At 42.3% G+C, this 10,389-nt stretch overlaps 1 non-coding gene across 1 annotated transcript; it reads left to right on the top strand.

The window, feature by feature from the left end:
• Nucleotides 1-8,329: 8,329 nt before the first annotated feature.
• LOC141610374 (small nucleolar RNA R71) lies at nt 8,330-8,438 on the top strand. The gene has a single exon (XR_012528281.1). It is a non-coding gene; the product is annotated as a small nucleolar RNA R71 (small nucleolar RNA).
• Nucleotides 8,439-10,389: the final 1,951 nt, after the last annotated feature.

The raw sequence follows: 10,389 nt of genomic DNA, 5'->3' as shown, positions 1-10,389 counted from the left end.
TATTATTTTTTTTCAAATTATTTTTTTTTTCTTTCTTTTCTGTCTTTTTTTTTTCTACTCTTTTTTTTTTCTTTTCTGGAATGGGCAGTCGATCGACCAGAAACAGCAGTCGATCGACTAACTCAGCTGGACTAAACTCACTACCCAGATCAGCTTTCTTTTTTTTTCATTTTTCTGAGTTTCTTTGTTTCAGGCTGACAAAATAGCAACTCCTGCACTTCTCATAAATGCTCACTCCAACGTTAAAAACGAACCAAGACCGCTATAACTCGACAAAATCCTCTACTACTACCTAGCTTGGCACAATGGTAGGCTAAGTATGGGATGTAGTTAAGGGCAACTGGCAGATATGGCTTATAGTGGAGTTAATGGGGCAAAATGAGAAAGGGGGAGATGCAATAGTTCTCAAAACATGTAATACCGACCACAAACCGATGCGTATAGGCAATAAGCAATCAAAACTCATACACGTGCAAAACATGAAATGACGGGAGTACTACTCTCAATCCTAAATTAACCGGTCATGAATGTCACCAGTTATAGGCTCTATATCTCAGAAAATATAAGTAGTTTGCCAAAAGTAATAAGTCAAGTCTAATAACCCGAAGTAAATTCCACAACAAAATTTGAGAAATCACTTTTAATTCTCGCTAGGCAGTTGTGAAAAGGCAAGGAATGGCATATATTTGACTAATAGTGCATTGTCATCATTAATAAACTCCAATCCGACTCGACTATATGCAAAAGTAAACGTGATATTTTTGATTTTTTTTTGAAATTTTGTCGGTTTTTTCTTTGTTTTTGTTTTTTTTTTTAAATAACACAAATGCAAGCTAAAATGCAGTAAACGTGTGACTGAAATGCAATAAAAAACAAATGCAGATGCAAAAGACATATGCAAATACCCTCCCCAAACTAAAACGCACAATGCCCCCATTGTGCTCAGCAGCAAATCACCAGCAGTCACAACAAAATAGGAAGGAATAAAAGCAACAACAAAAGAAAGGGAAACTAACAAAGAAGGATAGGAAACTCACAAAAGACGACCTCCCCAAACCAGCCAAAAACAGGGGAGGTCACAAGCATCTAATCTCCACCGTCGTACTCAGAACCACTATCCTCTCCGGACCCCGAGTCGCTCTCCTCCTCCTCCGCCTCAGCAGCAGCGGCAATAGTAGTAGTTGTAGGAGGAGGTCTCCTGGCAGGCTGAGGGTAACCGCCCACCGGAGGGACAAAGAAGGACGGGTGAGTCCAGGCACCTCGTGGAAGCATCCCCCCACGAGCGTACTCCTCGTAGACTGGGTACAGGACCAGGGCCGTGTCTAGTCGGTGCTGGTCAAAGCTCCTGCACAAGTCACTCAACACACGTGACATCCCCCTTTGGTCCATGACAGGAGGGATAACTAAAGGTGTAGGGGGGCGGAAGGTGTCCGGGTACCCCGTGGGAGTAGGAGTAGAAGAGGAGGAGGCTCGTGAAAATGAGGCATGAGCCCGCCTCGAGGTGCTAGCATTAGCGGTACCCGCCCCAATAGGGAGCCTGTAGCTGGGCAAGGGCGGGCGAGCTGCCCCTTGGACAGTGGTAAGGGGCAGGATAGGAGGGAGGCCAAGGACAGGGATGGGGCCGCAGATAAAAGAGTCAATCTTCCATCGACTCCGACTATCGACCCACTTCACAGACGTCGCGTAGGCAAGATCCATGAAGCGTAGGTCAGGGTCAATAGGGGCCTCCTCTCGAGGGAAAAGTAGAACTAGACGGTTGGCGATACGCGTCACCAACCCGCCACAAGCAATAGTGGCCAAAGTGCCCTCACTTATGGTCTGAAAGTGAGCGGCAGTCAAATAAGCGATGTTATAGATACGGGCTACCCGACTTTCAATGTTCAGATAGCCCGCCAAGATAGACAGTTCAATGTTATTCACATTATTTGACTCCTTACGGCCGAAAATGGTATTACCCATTAGCCGTAGAAAATAACGAAAAGGGGGCAAGTGGACGGAAGTGCCCGTCCTCCTAGGCCCGTTCCAGTCACTAATGCAAGACCACATGACTCGGTGAACATCAGAAGTTTCCGAGGTGTTACCCTCGAAATAAAGACCCAAAAATCCAGCAAAGTCGGCTAATGTCAGGGAGTAGGTGACATTGAATAGCCGAAAAGAAATGCAAGGGCTACTCCTGTTGGCTTCAAAAGAAGCCTGGTCAAAAGCATAGGACGAGAAAAACTCAAGGGTCAAAATGTAATAAGTGAACTCAGCCATGTCCACAAGACCCGTCATTCCTGTCCCATTTAGCAGGGACACAACAGACTCAAAATAGCCTAATTTCTCTAAAGTAGGTTTGTGAAGAAATCGGGTGGCTATTACTTTCATTTTCGCGGCAAAAAGAGCGAACTTAGCACGCTGAGTTGAAGAAGAAAAAGTAACCTGCGGATAGTCAGGTAGACTATCCGTGGTGTCCTCAATCATGAGCGGCGGACCCCGCGACCGTTTGGCAGCTCCCTGGTTGGACTGCCCTTCGTACATTTGCTGATTTCCTTTTGTCATCTTTGCTACCTGCAAACAATCAAATTAGCAACAAGCCTCCCCTAACCTTTAGCATTAACAAGTTATGAAACCCTAACTAAAATTCAGAAATTGAAACCGAAATTAGGGTTTCCAAAATTTGGGGGAAATTGATTTAAGCATCCTACAATTGCTAATATGACTTGAAAATCAAAGGAATAATATAGTGAAGGTAATTAAAGCATAAAAAACGAAAGACAATGGCCTGAAATTGATTTTCCCCAATTCGATTTTTCCGTCTCAATGTAGCAATGCTCGAAATTTGGGCATGAAAGTTCAGTGAAAATCGAATATAAAGGATGGAAATAAGATTAGAGACATAACTTTGACGAGAACTTGAAGATTTAAGCAAGAAAAATCGAGATTAAGGGAGATTGCAGGAAAAATCGCAAGAGAGGGGAAGAAATAGGGTTTTCTTCTGAGTTTTTGATTTAGTGAAAGTGAATGAATGAATGAGTAAAGTAGAAAAACTTCCCTTATGAATTTGCATTCTGATCTCACGCAGTGGTCGATCGACCACTTGACTCGGTCGATCGACCAGTCTTCCTTATACAGCCCTTCTGTCCTTTCGCGTGGTGGTCGATCGACTACATGACCCAGTCGATCGACCAATCTCTCTTATACAGTGGCTTCTGCCTTTCCCTCCTCAGTTGATCGACTGAGTAGCTTAGTCGATCGACTGAGGACGCTGGCAATTAAACTCAAAATCGTCAAAAATTCATTTTGCCATTTCAATTTCCCATCTGTCTCTCACAAAATTTCAGTAAATCACCCTACGCACTTTGCAATCAAATAATCACCTGCAAAATTCTCAAAGGCGCACATTTTTAAACCAAGAAATTTCTAAATTAAAAAGAAATAACTAAAACTCCTAATGCAAAACAAATGAAATAAAACCGTTAAGATCCTAATTACAAAAATTTACAAGCCGGGTTGCCTCCCGGTTAGCGCTGGTTTAAAAGGTCCCGCACGATCTTTTTACCTCAGTTTGCAGCTTCTAAAATTGGGTCAAAGTATAGTACTTCGACCTGCCCAACGAAATCGTCTGCACCGTGATAATGTTTCACATATTGGCCATTAACTTTGAACCTTTCTCCAGCAGAGGTCTCCAATTCAACTGATCCGAATTTTGTAACTGCTATGACCGTATAGGGGCCAGTCCACCTGGATTTCAGCTTACCAGGAAATAAACGCATACGGGCGTTAAAAAGAAGTACCTTATCGCCAATATGAAACTCGCGCTTGATGATTCTCTTGTCGTGCCAGCGCTTTGTTTTCTCTTTGTAGATCCTAGCATTATCATAGGCCAGCAGCCTAAATTCCTCCAGCTCATTCAGCTGTGTCATGCGTTTCTCACGAGAGAGGTTAGGATCCAAATTCAAATCACATATAGCCCACCAAGACTTACGCTCCAACTCAACAGGTAAATGACATGTCTTACCATAAATCAATCAGTATGGTGACATCCCGATTGGCGTCTTAAACGCGGTTCTATAAGCTCATAAGACATCATCTAACTTAAGACTCCAATCTTTCCGTGATTTAGAAACAACTTTAGCAAAGACTTCTTTCAATTCTCTGTTAGAAATCTCAACCCGACCACTAGTTTGGGGGTGATACCCCAAACCTCTACGATGTTGGACACCGAATTTAGTCAATAAAGCACTAAGTTGTTTCTCTTTAAAATGCATTCCCCCATCGCTAATGACAACCCTAAGGACACCAAAACAAGGGAAAATAATCTTTTTAAACAGTTTAATCACGGCCTTTGCGTCGCAATGGGGAGTAGCGATAGCTTCAACCCATTTGGACACATAATTTACAGCTACGAGGATATATTTATTACCTTGACTGCTCGGAAAAGGTCCTTGATAGTCAATGCCCCAGACATCAAAAATCTCAACCTCAAGAATGCCTACCTGTGGCATCTCATGTCTCTTGGAAATATTCCCCGATCTTTGACAAGCATCGCACTCAGCAACAAAATTGCGACTATCTGCATGCAAAGTTGGCCAATAGAAACCAGATTGGAGTACCTTTGCCACAGTCCGGGACGGACCATGGTGACCACCATAGGCAGAAGAGTGGCAAGCTTCTAGGATATCCTTCACCTCCCATTGAGGCACACATCTCCGGATAAGACCGTCTGCGCATTCCTTGAAAACATAAGGATCGTCCCAAAAGTATTGTCTAGCATCATAAGCGAACCGCTTCTTCTGCTGCCATGAAAGCTCGGGTGGTATCCTACCTGTCACAGCAAAGTTAGCAAAATCAGCAAACCACGGAGGTGGATAAGACCCTGAAGTAGTAATAGCTAACAGACTCTCATCAGGAAAAGAATCATTAATAGGTAACGAATCCTCCCTTTCTGTCAGCTGCAGACGAGATAAATGGTCAGCCACCACATTCTCTGCTCCTTTCTTATCTCTGATCTCCAAATCAAACTCCTGCAAAAGGAGTATCCACCTCAAAAGCCTCGGCTTCGCATCCTTCTTAAGAAAGAGAGTCTTCAACGCTGCATGGTCAGTATAAACAACAACCTTAGAACCTAACAAATAAGATCGCAATTTATCTAAGGCAAAAACTACAGCTAAAAACTCCTTCTCAGTGGTATAATAATTGACTTGAGCCTCATCCAGAGTTTGGCTCGCATAGTATATGGCATTCAAAACTTTGTTCTTCCGCTGTCCCAAAACTGCACCGATCGCATAATCGCTGGCATCGCACATAATCTCAAATGGGAGATTCCAATCAGGCGGCTGAATGATCGGTGCATAAACTAGAGCCTCCTTTAACCTGTTAAAAGCTAAAAGGCACTCATCAGTAAACTCAAAGACAGCATCCTTAAGGAGCAATTGTGTAAGTGGTTTAGCAATTTTTGAAAAATCCTTAATGAAACGCCGATAGAAACCGGCGTGACCAAGGAAACTCCTCACTCCTTTAACATTCACGGGAGGAGGCAATTGCTCAATCACCTGCTCTTTTGCTTTGTCAACATGTATACCCTTATCAGAAATTAGATGCCCTAACACAACTCCCTCATTGACCATAAACTGACATTTTTCCCAGTTTAAAACAAGATTAACATCGATACAACGCTGCATAACTTTATCAAGGTTAGCTAAACAACGATCAAAGTCATTACCATAAACTGAGAAATCATCCATAAATACCTCCATAATATTCTCTATATAATCAGAAAAAATCCCCATCATGCACCTCGAAAGGTAGTGGGGCGTTACACAATCGAAAGGCATCTGCGATGCACGCAAAAACACCCTGTGGATAGGTAAAAGTGGTCTTACTCTGATCATCCGGATGAATAGGGATCTGAAAGAACCCTGAATATCCGTCTAGAAAACAGAAAAATTTGTTAGAAGCAAGTCTTTCAGTCATTTGGTCAACAAAAGGGAGGGGAAAGTGGTATTTCTTGGTGGTGGCATTCAACTGTCTATAATCAATACACATCCGCCACCCTGTCACTACTCGTGTTGGTATTAATTCATTTTTCTCATTTTTAACCACGGTAGTCCCTCCTTTCTTCGGAACTACCTGAACTCGGCTAACCCACTTGGAGTTGCCAACTGTATAAATAATACCTGCATCGAGTAGTTTCATCACCTCTCCCATAACAACTTCCTCGCATCTTTGGGTTCAACTTGCGTTGACCCTGTCTCGTAAGGCTTGTGGCCTTCCTCCGCCTTTATCCTGTGCATGCAAATATCGTGGGTGATGCCCTTAATATCATCCAAAGAGTAACCTAAAGCTTTCTTGTTTTTCTTAAGCACACACATCAAAGCAGACAGCTGGTCATCATTAAGCTTAGCACTAACAATAGCTGGGTACTGCTCTGTATCATCTAGAAAAACATACTTAAGATTAGGAGGAAGTGGCTTACGCTTAGGCACCTTTACCTCTACAGCACAGACAAAATCAGCTTCAATGGTATAGTAAGTGTTTACCAAATTCTCGTTGGCCAGGCTCAAGAGCATCTCATCTTCTTCCTCTGTGAGCTCGTAGCTTTCCATTGAGGCTACCAAAGCATCTGGCTCCTCAACATTCTCCACTGTATTACCTGCACACTCATCTAGACTGGTTAGATCAGCTAAGGGATCCTTGGCTAAGGATTCCCTCCAATTATAATTAACAGCCCTGTCAACAATATCAATGGAATAACACGTGTCATCATCAGCAGGTTCAGTAGCCTTACGAGCAAGACTAAACTCAATAGTGTCATCCCCTACCTCTAAGGTAATGATTCCGCGTTTGACATCTATTACAGCTCCAGCTGTATGTAAAAATGGTCTACCTAAAATAATAGGTATCTGACTATCCTCAGCAATGTCCAAAACAACGAAATCGACAGGAATAAAAAACTTACCCACTCGAACGGGTACATCCTCTAAGACTCCTAAAGGTCTCTGAGTCGATCTATTTGCCATCTGAAGGGTAATATCGGTTACCTTAAGTCTACCAATATTTAGTCTTTCGCAAACAGAGTATGGTATGACACTGACACTGGCCCCTAAATCGCAAAGGGCCTTTCTAATTTCTTGGTTACCTATAGTGCAGGGAATTGAAAAACTACCCGGGTCCTTTAATTTAGGTGGTATATTAATTTGCGAAAGAGCATTGCATTCTTCCACAAAAGCAACATTACCATCATCATGAAAATTTCTCTTACGATTCAAAATGTCTTTCATAAATTTAGCGTAAGAGGGTACCTGGGTAATTAGGTCGGCGAAAGGAATTGTTACCTCGAGATTCTTGACCATTTCCAAAAACTTACCAAACTTGCGCTCCAGCTTAGTATTCTTTAAACGCTCCGGATACGGGGATCGCAACACTTGCCGTAGGATCGGTAACCTTCGGCCTCGTAAGTTTAAAACCTCCGTCAAATCATCAATAAGTGTAGAATCATGCAAACTAGTTGACGGATTTGTCGTCTTGACTGGAGACCCATCGATCGACCATTGGACTGGTCGATCGACCAACTGGTCAGCTGGCGTGAAGCAGTTCTGGACAGAGACTGCCTCGTCAAAAACTTCAGTCGATCGACTGATGGTGTTGGTCGATCGACCACTTGTGCTGGGTATGAATAGTTTCTGGTCAGAAACTTTTTCATCTGACAACCCGGTCGATCGATCATTGGTAGTGTTGGTCGATCGATCGACCGGTAATCGGCAATTGAGTTCGTTTCGCACTGTAAATTAAATTCTTCTTTTCATCCTTTCCCGAGTCTTCTCTTGGCTTATCAGGACCATCATAAGAAAAGCCACTTCGGAGATTAATGGCATTAATCGTTTCAATTGGCCCTTCACATTTGCTTGAAGAATTGGCGACTTGCTTAGCCTCTATGTTCTCCAACTGCTTCACAAAATTCTTTGTGGATTCAATCCTGGCTGCTTCTATTTTCGCCACTTGAGCCAAAAGAGTTCGAACCATTTCTCTCAATTCCGCGGTCTCATCTGAATTATGGGCAGGAATTTTAACTCTTTCCTTTGAAGCTTGAGAGGCCTCGAGCTTCTCGAGACGGGCAGTAATAGAAGTAATGAGTGTCACAACGGCACTCATTTCATTACTTTGCTTTCGTGATTTTCCACGTGAACTCCCAAACTCAGCTCTATGGACTGCCATCTCCTTAATAGTGTTCCAACCTATATTCTGACCGGTATTGTTTTAGAACCTACCATTCGCAGCTGCATCCAGGATGACCTTGTAATCATCATATAAAGCATTATAGAATAAGTTGCAAAGATACCACTGCTGGAAACCATGGTGAGGGACAGCTCGGACCAAACTTTTGAAACGTCCCCATGCTTCACAAAAGCCCTCATCAGCTCCTTGCTGGAAATTTGTAATTTTACTTCTCAAGGCATCAGTCTTTGAAAGTGGGAAGTACTTCTTGTAGAAGGCTAATGCTAGAGATGTCCAATCTGTGACTCCAGCTGCTACCCTATCAAGGTAGCGGTACCAATCTCGCGCCGAATCCTTCAAGGAGTATAAGAACATCACCCCCTTTACTTCATCCTGAGTCACCCCAGCCGGTATAGGTATGGAACAGCAGTAGTCTGTGAAAATTTCCATATGCTTCAAAGGATCCTCATCCGGTAGACCAGCAAACTGATTTCGTTCCACCAAATCAATATAAGAGGAACGAAATTCGAAGTTACCGGTAGTAGGGGTAGGTAACACGTGCCCCTTTGGAAGGTGGTGCTCTTTTGGCTGAAGATTGTCATATATCGTAGCCATATTCGCAAAATTGAGAGTACTCAAGCCTTCCTCTCAAAAACCTGTCTTCTGATTGTGCAAAAGCAAAACTAGAAGCAAGGGTAAGCAACGGCCTCAAGGAACCAAAGTTCCTTGAGACAAGAAAAATAAACTAAAAATAAAGCAAAAAGAATTACACCGTCTCCCCGGCAACGGCGCCAAAATTTGATACCGTCGTTTTGTATCAAAATTTAATTTATAATTCCAAACTAAAACTATAGCTAGTGATAGTAAGGGTCGAACCACAAAGAGACAAGGTCAATTCTATTTGCTATTTCCAGTCTATAAAAAGTAACAATTAAGTGGGGTGTTTGAAATTGTTTGATTCTAAAAACTAATCGACAAAATAAGAGAACTTGCAAATAAGATAAAAGAGAGATTAGGAACTTCGGTTCACCATGGCTAAGGTCGGGTCAAAAAGGTAATAGAGGTCTTGTAAAACGGTCTCGGGGAACTTGAGCAAGTCCTTCGATCAATGCTCAATAACCTTACGGTCTTCTAATTCCCAAGAATTTCTCAAAGCCTTCGCTCAAAGGAAATTCCAAACCCAATGAAAACCTAACCTACTAATCTTCCAATCTAGCAAGACGGGTTTATCAACAGGTATAAGATCGATACGAAAGAATTCATACTAACAAAACAACCCTAATTTATGTCATGGCTCACCTCGTTCCCAATCAATAAAATTAGCTATGCATAATTAAAATTATAACAATTGCAAAATTGACAACAAAGAATAAGTTTGACATGATTGAATTGAATTAAAGACAAAAGACAAGAACTGAATTGCTGAAATTAAATTGGTAACCAAAGGATTGAATTAACAAGAAATTAAAGAAGAAAGAATTTTCATAAAAGCTACTAACTAAATGATGAACAAAGCAATTGAATTCGGGATTCGTCGTCTCTCCTTCTTGCCTCAAACTAGATCTAAAAACTGAGTTCTTCAATAATGAAAAGCATAACCTAAAAAGTATTCTCCGTTCTACTGATAAACGATACCAAAAGTTAATTACAATTGGGCTTTTAAAAGTCTAACACGAAAAACCAATAATAGCTGCGGAACCTGGTCGATCGACTGAGCAGGTTGGTCGATCGACCAGTCAGTACAATGCAGTAGCTCCTGCTGAAATCCCACGGTCGATCGACTGAGCAGGTTAGTCGATCGACCAGCTACACTGTGCAGAAACACCTTTTTCTCTTCAAAACAGCCTCCACTTTAATGCACGCATCCCAAGGTGAGTGAGTCCGAACTCCCTTCTTCCAAGCTTCCCTAAAGTTGCCTCCGGAGGACGATTTAGGCTTGATTTAGCTCACTTCCACTCATTCCTACAATAAATCATAGAAAATGCAAAGTAAACCGTTTCGGGAGAAATAGTAGCTTTAAGCTAACGAAAATGCATGGAAATACGTGCCAAAACTGCAAATAAAGTGTATAGAATATGCACGTATCAAAGACGACCGGGTTGTTCAAGTCAGGGGCATCCCTCGTCATATGTGCCACTATTTCTTCAGGGGAAGAGGTGGAGGGCATAGTTAATTTTCCCAAGGCCTGTAGCA

The sequence above is a fragment of the Silene latifolia genome, chromosome 10, assembly GCF_048544455.1.
Source record: "Silene latifolia isolate original U9 population chromosome 10, ASM4854445v1, whole genome shotgun sequence".
Taxonomy (NCBI): Eukaryota; Viridiplantae; Streptophyta; class Magnoliopsida; order Caryophyllales; family Caryophyllaceae; genus Silene; species Silene latifolia.
Note: the sequence above shows the minus strand (reverse complement) of the source record. Positions and strands in the feature narration are given on the sequence as shown.